Below are 12551 nucleotides of genomic sequence, written 5' to 3' on the forward strand. Positions count from 1 at the left end.
GCAGCCCCTGAAAATATGGGGGGGGTTTCGTCAAGGGGGGGCTGAGAAAAAAGGGGGGTCCCAAAACGCGTTTTTCCCATACAATTTTCCATAGGGCGGTTGGACTCACTTTTAGCTCGAACGGCTGAATGGCAAAATTGTAGATATTGTTTGCCCGATGTGCCTTTGCTAGGTCTCAATATATGTGCTCCAGTGGATTTTGATAAATTAACGTTCAAAAAAATATATATATCTGTAACAGCGCTCCGGTTAGCGCCCTGGTTCGCGTACCTGACGCGTAACTGAACTTCGCGAAGCGAAGCTGATTGGCTCTCCGGCGTCTGTCAACATTCTAAACAGTCCGGAGCGGCCGCCATCTTGTCTCTCGGTAGGATCGAGAGACAAGAGGTGAAGAAAATAGAAGGGGGAAATTAATGAAAGGGGGCAAGGTAGACCCCTCCTGACCCCCTAGGATTGATGAGGGGGCTATTAAAGGGTCCCGCGGGGCAAAAATAAAAAAAAATGTTTTCATTTTTTCGCGGTAGAGGCGCTACCCGGTACGCGAACCGGGCAGCTAACCGGTAGCGTACCGGGAGTCCGCCATCTTGTGTTTCGGTCGAATTTAATCACAAGATGGAGGAAAAACAATGTGGGAAATGGGTATAAGGGGGCACGGGAGACGTATCCTGACCCCCTAGGTTTTCTGAGGGTGGCTGAGGAGGCCCATATGTGCGAAAAAAAAAACACATTTCTTTTCAAATTTTCGCGCGGTTAGCGTCCTGTGCGCGAACCGGGTAGCGCTCCGGAAAGCGTAAATCGTGAAAATTAGTAAAAAAAAGGTTACATTTAAAATTTGTTTATAGTGATCATAGTTAGGGTAGCTCTGAGAAGAGCTTTTGGGTCTTTGGTAGATTTAGGTACTTATAAGTAGGTACCAATACATAGTCTTAAATTCAGGATGAAAACTCTGTTCCCCTCATCTGAGAAGTGAACTCCATCTCCTCTGTAGATATCTTGCATGTAGTAACGCAAGTTATTGTTGTAGATGGAGCCCATTCCATGGTCTCTCATGTAAGCTGAAACAGACTTATTTACATGCTTCCTCGATTTCTCAATTTGTGAACAAAATTGGTTGGACCACCTCCATTTCTGCCTTTGGCATATATTTGAATATACCAAGGCAGTTTGAGGAAAAAGTGCCATCAATTTCTCAAAGGTGTCCTTTAAAAGCATTTCCAGACCTACCCCAGTCAAAGTGCCCAAGTCATTTCCTCCACAGTGCACAATTAACAGGTCAGGTTTTGGTAAATGCAAAAAGGTTTTCACCAATGGTATCAATTGGTGACATCTTAATCCTCTGTGGCCAATCCAGTTGTTTTCCACATTTTGTAAATTGAGGTTGTGTAAATTTCTGTTATCAGCATACCTTTGAGCCCAGTGATGTAACTATGTCGAACAATCCAGACAGAAAACATGGTGAGAGGAGGTTCTGCTGCAGTCAGATGAAGTGTGGGAATGAAATGGCAGTTGAAACAGTAGGAGTTTGTAATGAAAAAAACTGTGGCGTTTCTGTGCTAATGATTCAGTACCAGTGATTGGTGGATTTTGATTGCTGAAAACAGAAAGTTAGGGTGCATGGATGAGTTATTTGAAAGATGTAATTTGAGTGGTCAAGAAAAAATCATTTTATGAAAGATTGCACTGGATACGCAGGTGTACTGAGAGTTCAGAGTTCAATTGAAACATTGTTGTGTGAACTTGCAAACATGAGAGGTCTTTCAGGAGGTGGTTGCTATGGAAAAATGGCAGAAAGGGCAGAAGGGGGAAGGGTGTTGATTTGAAAAAAGTCAGGGAAGAGTTTTGATTGGGTGACATGAGAGATATGTGTGATGAATTACAGCATTTCTGTGCCTTTGTTGGTTGCAGCCTCTGGAGTGCATACCCTTTGCTCTGCTAAAGAAAAATTGGTGTGTGTCTGAGACTGTTTTAAAACTCAAAAAGTATTTGCTAAGGTGAGAAAAGATTCATTTAATTTAAATAGAGAATAGCATGCTTTAAGGAGAAAATTATGAAGAAAGTTGTGTATTTAAAATGTTGCTTTGTGTCAAGTGTTTTACAAATAGATTTGGTTTCTTTGAGTTACATAGCCATGTTAAAAGTGACGCAAAAGTGGTGCAAGGGCCTTAAAAATACGCTTTCATGTGTGTTAGGGCATTTTAAGTCACTTCCCCATGAATGTGGGTGAATAATTAGCTTACTTGATGTGTTTAAAAACGTTTCTTGAAGTCAATTAGGTTTCTTGATATGTGCTGCTAGAGTTTCATAGCCAGCATGGGGCATATTTAGAAGGACTTTGAGCGATTTTCTCGTTATTTTCCCCATGTTAAAGGTCATGCTTTGTGTCAAGTGTTTTAGAAATAGATTTGGTTTCTTTGAGTTACATAGCCATGTTAAAAGTAACGCAAAAGTGGTGCAAGGGCCTTAAAAATACGCTTTCATGTGTGTTAGGGCATTTTAAGTCACTTCCCCATGAATCTGGGTGAATAATTAGCTTACTTGATGTTTAGAAACGTTTCTTGAAGTCAATTAAGTTTCTTGATATGTGCTGCTAGAGTTTCATAGCCAGCATGGGGCATATTTAGAAGGACTTTGAGCCATTTCACGTTATTTTCTCCATGTTAAAGGTGACGCTAAAGTGATGAAAGGGCCTTGTAAATACACTCTCATGTTTGAGCCACTTTCATGTTATTTTCCCTATGTTAAAAATGACGCAAAAGTGGTGCAAGGGCCTGGATACATGTGAAATTAATAATTAATAATTTCCTTGTTTGCCGGTTTAAAAACCTGTTTCTTGAAGTCGTTAAGGTTTCACAATATGTTCTGCAAGAGTTTCATAGTCAGCATGGGGGCAAATTTACAAAGCTTATGAGGTACATTCACGTTATTTTCCCCACGTTTAAAATGACTTCATAGGTGGTGCAAGGTCCTTGTAAATACGCCCTCATGAGTGTTTTGCAAATTTAAGTCATTACCCCGTGGTGCAAGGTCCTTGTAAATACGCCCCCCATGTGTGCTTGGCAAATTTAAGTACTGACAGGGTGTGTTTGTACATAGGAGCTGTGGTGTGTTTTCAAATTATGACCAAAAAATGGTTCATAAAGAAAAGGAATGCTTTTTACATTTATGACACTGACAAAAAGGTGTCTGCTTCTTTAAATAAATATATCACTTCTCACCATCAAGCTGGGAGAATTATTTCCTTGTTTGTTGGTTAAAAAATCGTTACTTTAAGACATTTAGGTTTCACAAAACGTACTGCTAGAGTTTCATAGTCACTATGATGATAATGAAATACAATTAGAAGTGTGTAGAGGCATAGAGAAACTAAGGCTTCTGTAAGTGTCAAGGGAGGAGAGTAATGTACATTGCTCTGTTGCATACAGTCCTCACCTTCTGTGTACTCTTGGATATGCTAGACTACATCTGCACAATGAGATACCTAAGCTGAGGAAAGACAGGTGATGGCTCTTACACTATTTGGCCTTGAGGAGAAGTGCGGTAGAGAGCGAGAAGTCATTTATTGTATGTAACATATTTGTCAAAACGATGGAGCTTTTCTTATCTAACATAATCTGTTCCTGGAATGGGACAGTAATCCAGGATCTTTGCATATGGAACAAACACGTTTATGCAGACTCTTCTGTACAGTTTAAAGCCTTTTGAAAAAGTGCCATTTGACTGGAGCTTGCATCATATGGACTACAGTTCGCGGGGTGTGCGGCTGTTATTTCTTTGCCCTGAAGAGGCCCGCTAGGGTGAAACGCGTTGGCTGTTGTATTGTCAATAAGAATAAAAGGATCTACAAAACTTAAAAGTGAAAGATTCGACATTTCTTTCATTGTTTTCGTGCATTAGTTGTGGGATTTACACCCTATGAGCTTGTGTTCTCATAACATTGCCTCTCCCGTTATTTGTAGTGCTATGTTGTGTTTGAAACCATAATAGGTGGCTGGTTGCGGGAGGTGGGCATTGGTTGTTAGATAGTACATAGAATAAGACGTGTAGTTTGTGCAGCAACATATACCCTGCCGCCGTTCTTTGTATGTAGTAAAAATGTTCTGTACAGATATTAAGTTAAAAAACAGTAGTCAGTGTCTTCAGTCTTTCAGCAATTCTTTTAGGGAAACACATCCCCTTTAAATGATACTTTTTTTGTCATTCCTCCTTACGTTTGGGAATAAGTGTACATTATCTCCATATTTACCATTGTTTTCAGTGCATCATTGAGGTTCCTGATGTAGAGCACATATCACTGGACATTTTTTTCAATTTCTCAAAAAAAAAAGTGAATACATTTGTCCAAATTGCAGTCAGTCAAGTTGTGCAAAACATTTGAATGAATTTAAACGAAGGAAACAATATGCAAGGTTAGAAAGCTCCACCCTACTGTTAAGCAATTGGGTATATTTCAGAATGGGCCAAACTGAACATCATCCCATTGCTCCACTAAGCTGGTGCAGATTGCTTCCATTTTACATATATCTGCTTCAAGGAATATATAGTAACTGACTTCTGTCTTGTAGATTCTTGGATCTGTAAGTCTTCTAAACATGTAGGCTAAATGACTCACTTGGAAATCCGTAACTTTGCTACACTACCATTCACCTGTATTCTCAAAAATATAAATCATCTTGTTTTCTGTATGTAAAGTGAGAGATGTACATCTATCATATAGTATGACTCATATTGTATGGAAATAATGTCACCTCCACTATATTGACCTAACCAGAGCATGTCAAGGTAAATGTAGGTTGAGGCAAGAATAGTACTTATATATTTACCTTGCCAGTTAGGGGTAAGTAGCATCAAGAATATTAATTGTGCACTTACCTTGTGATGTAGTGGTAGGCGATGTATTGGTTTTGCTACTATTTTAGGACCATATCATAGACATTCATATAGTGATATACAACCAAAAGAAAATGTCCTTAAGTACATATTTTCATTGAATTTCTATTTTGAATTGAGCTGCACTTATAAAAAAGCAAAAAATACACCCACAAATTTGGGATGGCACAGGGTTTGCAAATTTGCAGTTGTGCAATATGTACCCCATTACACCAACTTGAGAAACAACACACAAATTCACATTTGTACAAGTTAAAGCTGCCTTTTGCTGCAGATTTTCTCTGCTGCCAATCATGAGCGCAAAACCTTACATTTAGCAAAAAGAAAAAAATCCTGCTCTGGGTGCAAAGAAGAGCTTGTGCCTGAAAAAGGCCCAATCATGATCGGAATCAAAGTGTTTTAGTAAATGCCTTGAAATTATTTTAAAATGCAAAACATTCACACATTTAAAAAAATGGATAATATAATTTGGAAATAAATAAAAAAAATAGCACCCAAAAGGAAATCCAAGATAGTGTTGTGTTTATTTAATATAAATTATTTAACAGCTTAAACAAAAATGCCAATCACAATGATTCACACTTCAAATTTTCAAATTTGATTAATGATAGGGCTTCAGGTTTCATGGCATTTAAAAAAAAAATTCCATCTGTATTTTTCCACATTTATCTTTTGTGCAGTTTATCTGTATTTATCCATATTTATCTTATGCCTATTTTGTGGTTAATGTAAAAAATGAAGCTACAATGGGTATATTTCCACATTTATTTAACCGACAAATGTTTACTCATGTTTGAATGTGCAATGGATTTTACCATTTGCAGTACAATACTCATTTGAAACAATGTGCATTGTAGAACAGATTAAATAGTTGTACTTCTGCAAGTATTAAAGCCTCATTGGGAAATAATTATATTTATATTTTTTAGCTCCTCCTACCTGTCAATTTGCACGACTACTGGCTTAGCACTCATGATTGACAGCAGTGAGTATCGTCCTAAATAAAACCTATTTTCTGTATTTATTCATATTTAAACATAGATACAGAGAGGAATGTAGATGGTTTTTTGTCTGAATGTATCTATAAAAATGTGTAAAAACGGAAAACTGCTAGTCTAAATTATTGATGATATTGTTTAGACTTTGACTGCCCCTGCAATGTTAGTTTTGTTGTGAAGCTTACTAAACATTTAGGCTACTTTCTAGATTCCATCCCTGGATCTGTAAGTGCCCACATCATTGTTCAGAAATGAAGTTCATTAGCTCTTCACATCTTACCGCATGTCCTGGTCAAACGCTGGCTCTGAAAAATTGCATCACACTGAAGCCATTGTTTTTGAAATAGTTGAAACACCTTGTTTAATTGCTCGGAGGTGCCAATCCCTTGACCTCCTCATCCCGAGCTCTTCATCACTGTTCTTTTCTGTCAGCCCTCCTATCCGGATACGGTTTGTGTTCTTGAACAGAAGCAACCCGTTGACCCTAATTGTCTCACATCACAGCTCATCCCTCATTCCCAAGTACACTTACACTGTAGGAGGTGTTATGAATTTCACCAATACCAAGGTCTGAATATTTTTTTTTCTTTTTGCATCTACGCTTTAAAAGAGGTGCACAATTTCAACTTCTTTTTCAGGGAGGAATTCCATTCCTTTCGTACCAAATTAGTTTTTTGTTAAGATACTTTACAAATCAATTAAACCATCGTCATATTCCCTCTTAACTTCTTTTGCTTTAGTACTGGTGTCTTGACAATTTTATGGAGAGCCAACTTGACAAAGGGGCTAGGAGAAGCAGATTACACCACATACTCGTTTAGGTACGAGGTGGTTAAATAATTTGGGGCAGATTTATGTTGCCTGACACATCTCTGCAAATCAGCAGAGATGCGCCATGAAAGATACGGCACGCAAGTTCATCCTTGCGCCACCCATGATGCGCCGCATTTACAAAGTGGCGCACCATGGCGCAGGAATAAACAAATGCGTGTCGTATCTAAGGCGTGAAGTTGGCGCAGTGCTGAAGTTGTGTTGCGTGCGGCACGCAACTTCAGCACTCTACCAACTTTGCCCTATCTGTAGCGAGGTGCGTCAAGCCTTACGCCTGCTACAAGCAGGCACAGGGTTTTGACGCATCAGCGTTGGTAAAGTGACTCCGTGAAATCTTGTAGATTTCACTGAGTCACATTTCAGGGGCGTTCCTGCGACGGAACGCCCCCCCCTGTGTGGAAACGCCCACATATAACCTGACGCAGGTTTCATGTGGCGCAGGGCCTTACACCGTGACGCATCTCCATAGATGCGTCACGATGTAAGTAGGTCGTAACGTGGTGCAGGGTTTACGCCGCCGCTGCGTCACAGAAGTGACGCAACGGCGGCGGAAAAGTACCGCAAGTCTGACATAAATCTGCCCCATAGTTCTGAATCACAAGACGTGAAACCGAGCCCGGATTCGAACCTGAGGCCCCGTTCCAATGTGTCCGATCACATGCCCTGGCGCTGACTGCTCAATTAATAGGCACCTTCTACGTACCGATTACATATTTCCATTCCCTACGGTTCTATTTCGCTACATTTTAACACTCATTTTATTTTGTTATATGAAATATGCTTTATATTTATCAAAATATACAATTCTAAATGTTTTTCCTCTCCATTTTAGCAGTTATATTGTCTAAAGTACTTGTTCGTTCACACTTTTTTAATACTGTAATTAGGATACGTGCTTTTGTTTCTTGTACATAAAAAAATGTCAAATATAAAAAAGTAACATAACATAAACAACATAATACATTTCACGTAGTTTTACGGTTCACCACCAAATTATGTGTGAGGACACAGGGATGTTAGCATAAAAATGCTGAAAGAACATACACCACAGCATCACCTGCAAGCCAATAGTAAGGTAAATGTGCTGATGTCTTTATCTGAGGATAATAACACTGCTTCCTACACGGGGCTTTCAGTGTTTTAGATCTGAATCAATACTTTGACTGCAAAACCATCCGGGTGTTAACCTCCAGGGACAGCAGAGCAGGCAGCAACATAGAGAGATTAAGCGATGCTTGCACAGCTTCTGAAAGCTATTGTGTCTCACTGGAAGGCTAAGGTTTATAATCCTACCTGTTTGGGTGCCAAAGTAACACACGTATAGGGTAGGTGTAAGCATTCCATTTACTACGCTAGATTTATTTTTGTAGGAATGGTATTTACAGCTTTGTGTTCCCTCTGTTGAGATTTCTTAGAAATGGATCTTGTCTCTCCATACATCTTGTTGTCTCATGTTAGTGAGTCAGTGTATTAAATAAAATGAACGGTGTATGTCACTAACATGCAAATAGAGCTCTTTTCTTGGCAGCGCTCAAATAAGTTCCTATATCCGTGACATGCTCTTTAGAAGCCAATAAAACGACATAAGTCAAGTAAATCAGATAACGTACCTAAAGAAAGCAAAGGGACATGCAAAATGAAGTGGTCACACGTGTAGGTGTCATCACCAGTAAAGATTTCAGTCTACAACCAATTCACTGGATTCCCCGAAATGTGGCTCAGCCGGTCAGACTCAAAAAATCTTATCTACCAACTGATGCCACGAGGCACCCTGAAAATAAATTACATTTGTAATGTAACTAAGCTGTCAGAAGAACTAGAAGAAACTTGTTCTGAGTCTTTTCCCTTGTGGATCAATTAAAACATGGATTTTTTTAATCAGATTATGTTGCAAAGTCATCCTTGTGCCCTGGGCACCCTCAATTCTTTCATGACTGGTACCGGCGGTAACTGACTTTGACTGTCCCTGGGCTCTGCACATCAAGGTCCATTGCCAGTGCTATGCTGAAAAGACAGAATACAGTGAAAACACCTACATACACTAGGGTACACTATGGATTAGGGTACCCTTATAATTGGAATCCGAACTGGCTGAAAGCTTCGAGTGACCCTGGGAAGAAATTCACCAGAAAAGTTTCGAAGTCAGTAGGTAAAAACTTTGACCGAGACCTACCGCAAGGGGTAGCCATGTCCCAATAGGCGTTATAGGTTTCTATGTACTACATAGTGCAAAATCTTTAAAAATTCATATTTCTGGTTCCCTAGATTGAAATGGTTTGGGTTTGGTGTAATTTTAAAGATGAAAATGTTTCCCACTTGGATAAATTGGTGTAGGAATTGTATTATGTGTGGTGTCTTGATTATTTACTGAATTGGTGTTTTTAAATGCTTTACAAACCTGTCTGTGAAGTTAAGCCTTCCAGCTCATAGCCAAGCTACCAAGGGGTGAGCATGGGAATAATTTTCTAAAAACCTATTCTGAGCCCTAATTTGTGTTAGTGGTATTATTGCCAGTGCTAGTTGCATATTTACCACTACTAATAACCCACTTTCCAACAGATTATATGTATAATATACTTACTTGCAGGTGCTTTCAGCCACTTCTCTTCATCCGTTGCTCTGTTGTTGAGTCATTCATATTTTTCTCCTGCCCACTACAGCATAAAAAACTGTTACATAGTTTTTGAACAAAAAAACTTCTACAACTAATTTAAAAAGAAAAGCAATTGATTTCGTATGTGAGCATATCAGAGGGGTGGCAGGGCAGGAAGAGAAAGGTATACTAAAGGGACGGTGCAGGAAAGAGTTATCTAAGTTCTGGTCTATACTCTTGATGAAAGAGACGCTTTCCCAGATTGTACTTTCTATAGTTCAACACAAGGCATATGGACAGTAAGAAAACAGTTTACTTGAATGATCTTCGAGAGTGGACTAAGTTCTCATAACAATATTTGTAGAACTTCCTGCATACAGTTGGTAAGCTCTCTGCAGCTGACCACATGCATCTAGTGGGTTAGTTGTGTGATCGTCCATTTGTTTTTGAAGTTTGCCACCAGACACTATTAGCATTGCTGCAGTTCATGACGTAGATAAGGAGTATTATATTTACCAAGCGGTGCTCTATTTAAGTTATTTCCATTGGTCCCTGCATTAATTTCCTATTTTTACTTCCAATACGTTTGTGTGCATTAATGATGTTTTCTCTCACATTCGAATTTGTGTTGAAGAATTGGCGGCGCATGAGCCAACACACAGGTACCTAACACATTACAACAATAATTTAAAAAACATTATACATGTCAGATGAGGTTTTTTTCCCTGTATGGATGCAAACCACTCCTTCAAGCCCAGCTGTGATCCTTAATCACTTAAAAAAAATGGTGTGTATGTTCCTTGGGCGTCAGATGTTATGACATAACTTATCATAAAAACAAAAAATGTCAGACTTCATTCAGCGATCTAGATAGCCCTATCATTTTGCATAGTTTGTAACGATCATCATATCGGAGGTATGTTTTCAATAGATCCTTGGGTGGCTGTAGAACCTTGTCTGTCAGTCAGAAGTGAGGCAAGAAAGAGGAAGATAGGAGAAGGTATAATTTTAGCCATTCTTGCTACAAGCACCTCAGCTTCAGGCCTCACCCCATCACAACCCACAAAAAGCCTGACCAACAGCACAATCTCAGCCCTGGTGTCACTGAACTAGACTTATTGGACAGAAGGAAAATCGGAGAATGCTTGAGAACCAGAGGTCTCGTGTGTGGATAGAGTGATGGCAGCTATCCAGCCTGGCAAACAGGCCTGAGGGAACATAAAAACTGTCTAGTAGACACATATAAAGATGTCCTGCTGGAGACCTTGCTATACCAATATAGTAGAATATAGAATTGGCATGGATATAATTCCCAGGACTGCTGTGTACTTGGTGTCACCTAAGTCCTGCTGCTTCTGTATGCCATGCAGTGTGGGTGCACACCCTGTAGCTCATGCCTAGCACACAGTGTGGGTATTTGCTGTCAGTGATTTTCCATTTATCAGATGGGCAGATGTCTTGTAGTTTTCAAGTGGTTTCATGTATCTGTCCGAGGTGGCACATAAGTGTGGTCAATGAAACTGCAATCTCTAAGGAAACTGTTGTCAGGCAATATTGCAGTGTTTGTGGACTGCTGGTCTCCGCAACGCGCATTGCATTTCTCTCTTTGTGGCTTTGTTCTATTGTCATGTAGTCCTCAATAAAGACAAGTTGTTGAATTGCTGGTGGTTGCATTTACTAATGGTCTTACCATTATCCAAACATTTCTAAAACTCGAATATTACTTCAAGGTGTCTGAAACGTCCTTCTGAAACTGACTATGCCTTGCGTCCATGTCTTACTTATTATGTGTTTGTTAATTTACACATGCAATTAAGCAACCGTACTTTGAGCCTAGAAAGCTAGGGCTCTTCCGCTTGACTCTCAGCATTGCAAGCCTCACGTAAAATGTCAACACTTACACTGTTGACAACCTCTCCCCATTGTCCGAAAACTCGCTTTTATAGGTCTCAGGAAAGCAGTAAAGCACGGTCTGTACATGTTGTAGAGCTTGCCAACTATTCATATTGTCTGGCAAAACTGTTAAACTTGGGTAATATTTAGGTATTTTCTGAAGTAGTGTGTCTGGGCCCTACCATAGCAAGGAGCAGCAATCGAAATCAAATGTATGACTTTACAATATATCAAATTAACACACGTGCCTTTTCCACTCAGCCTTTACTAAGCAGATGTCTTTAACATGCATATCTTTACCATGCATACCTTTACCGCACTTTCCCCCAGATTCATCATTGTCCTCTTTTGCGAGTCCTTAATAGCGATTATTAAGGAATCGCTATTAAAGACTAGCAAAACGGGATGCATGTAGAAATCGCAATTAATTTTGCGATTTCTACATCCTCCTTATTTGCGATTCGCTAATTGCTAATCGCAAATAAGGAATGGCTTTCCCATTCATTCCTATGGGCCTCAAGGCCCATAGGAATGAATGGGGAGTCATTCCTTATTTGCGATTAGCAATTAGCGAATCCCAAATAAGGAAGCGATTTCAAGGGTGCCAGGGTGTCCAAAGGACACCCTGTAGCACCCCTGAAATGAAAATGTACACAGGTGTTGCGCACACACATGTCCAAAGGACATGTGTGTGTGTAACATACAACTTAGAAAAATGCCCTAAAGTCCATTTTTCTAAGTTTTCGCTATTTACCACGAAGTTACACTTCGCGGTAAATAGCGGCCACATATTGCGAATTCGCAATTTTAAAAAGGTTCATGAATAGCATTTAAGGAATCTCTAATTGAGATTCCTTAAATGCGATTCTTCGCAATTTAGCGATTTCTGTAATTGCGATTTTTGCATTTGGGATGATGAATCCCAAATGCAAAAATAGCGCTCGCAAAGGGTCGGATTCTCAGAATCTGGCCCTTTGCAAGCCGATTTTACTTTGTTGAATCTGGCCGTTTATGTATAAGGTACGTACATTTAATTTTCATTTCATATAACTTCATATTTATTTGGGGGGCCCCCACACACATATCTCTCTCCCTTTATTTCCCTCTCTCTCCTTCTTTATATATATATACATTATTTCCTTCATTTAGCGAACCCCGATGTTTTTAATTTACTCCTAACCTCTTTTTAACACTGACTACCCCTAAAAAATACCCTTACCTTCCTTCACCAGTACCCACCCCTAATCCATAAAGCTACCATTCTATCACTACCCACCCATAAATATTAAAATTAGCCTTACCTCCCTTTACCACAAACCAACTATAAACCATAAAATTACTCTTACCTA

This window comes from Lissotriton helveticus, chromosome 4_1 (assembly GCF_964261635.1).
Source record: "Lissotriton helveticus chromosome 4_1, aLisHel1.1, whole genome shotgun sequence".
NCBI lineage: Eukaryota > Metazoa > Chordata > Amphibia > Caudata > Salamandridae > Lissotriton > Lissotriton helveticus.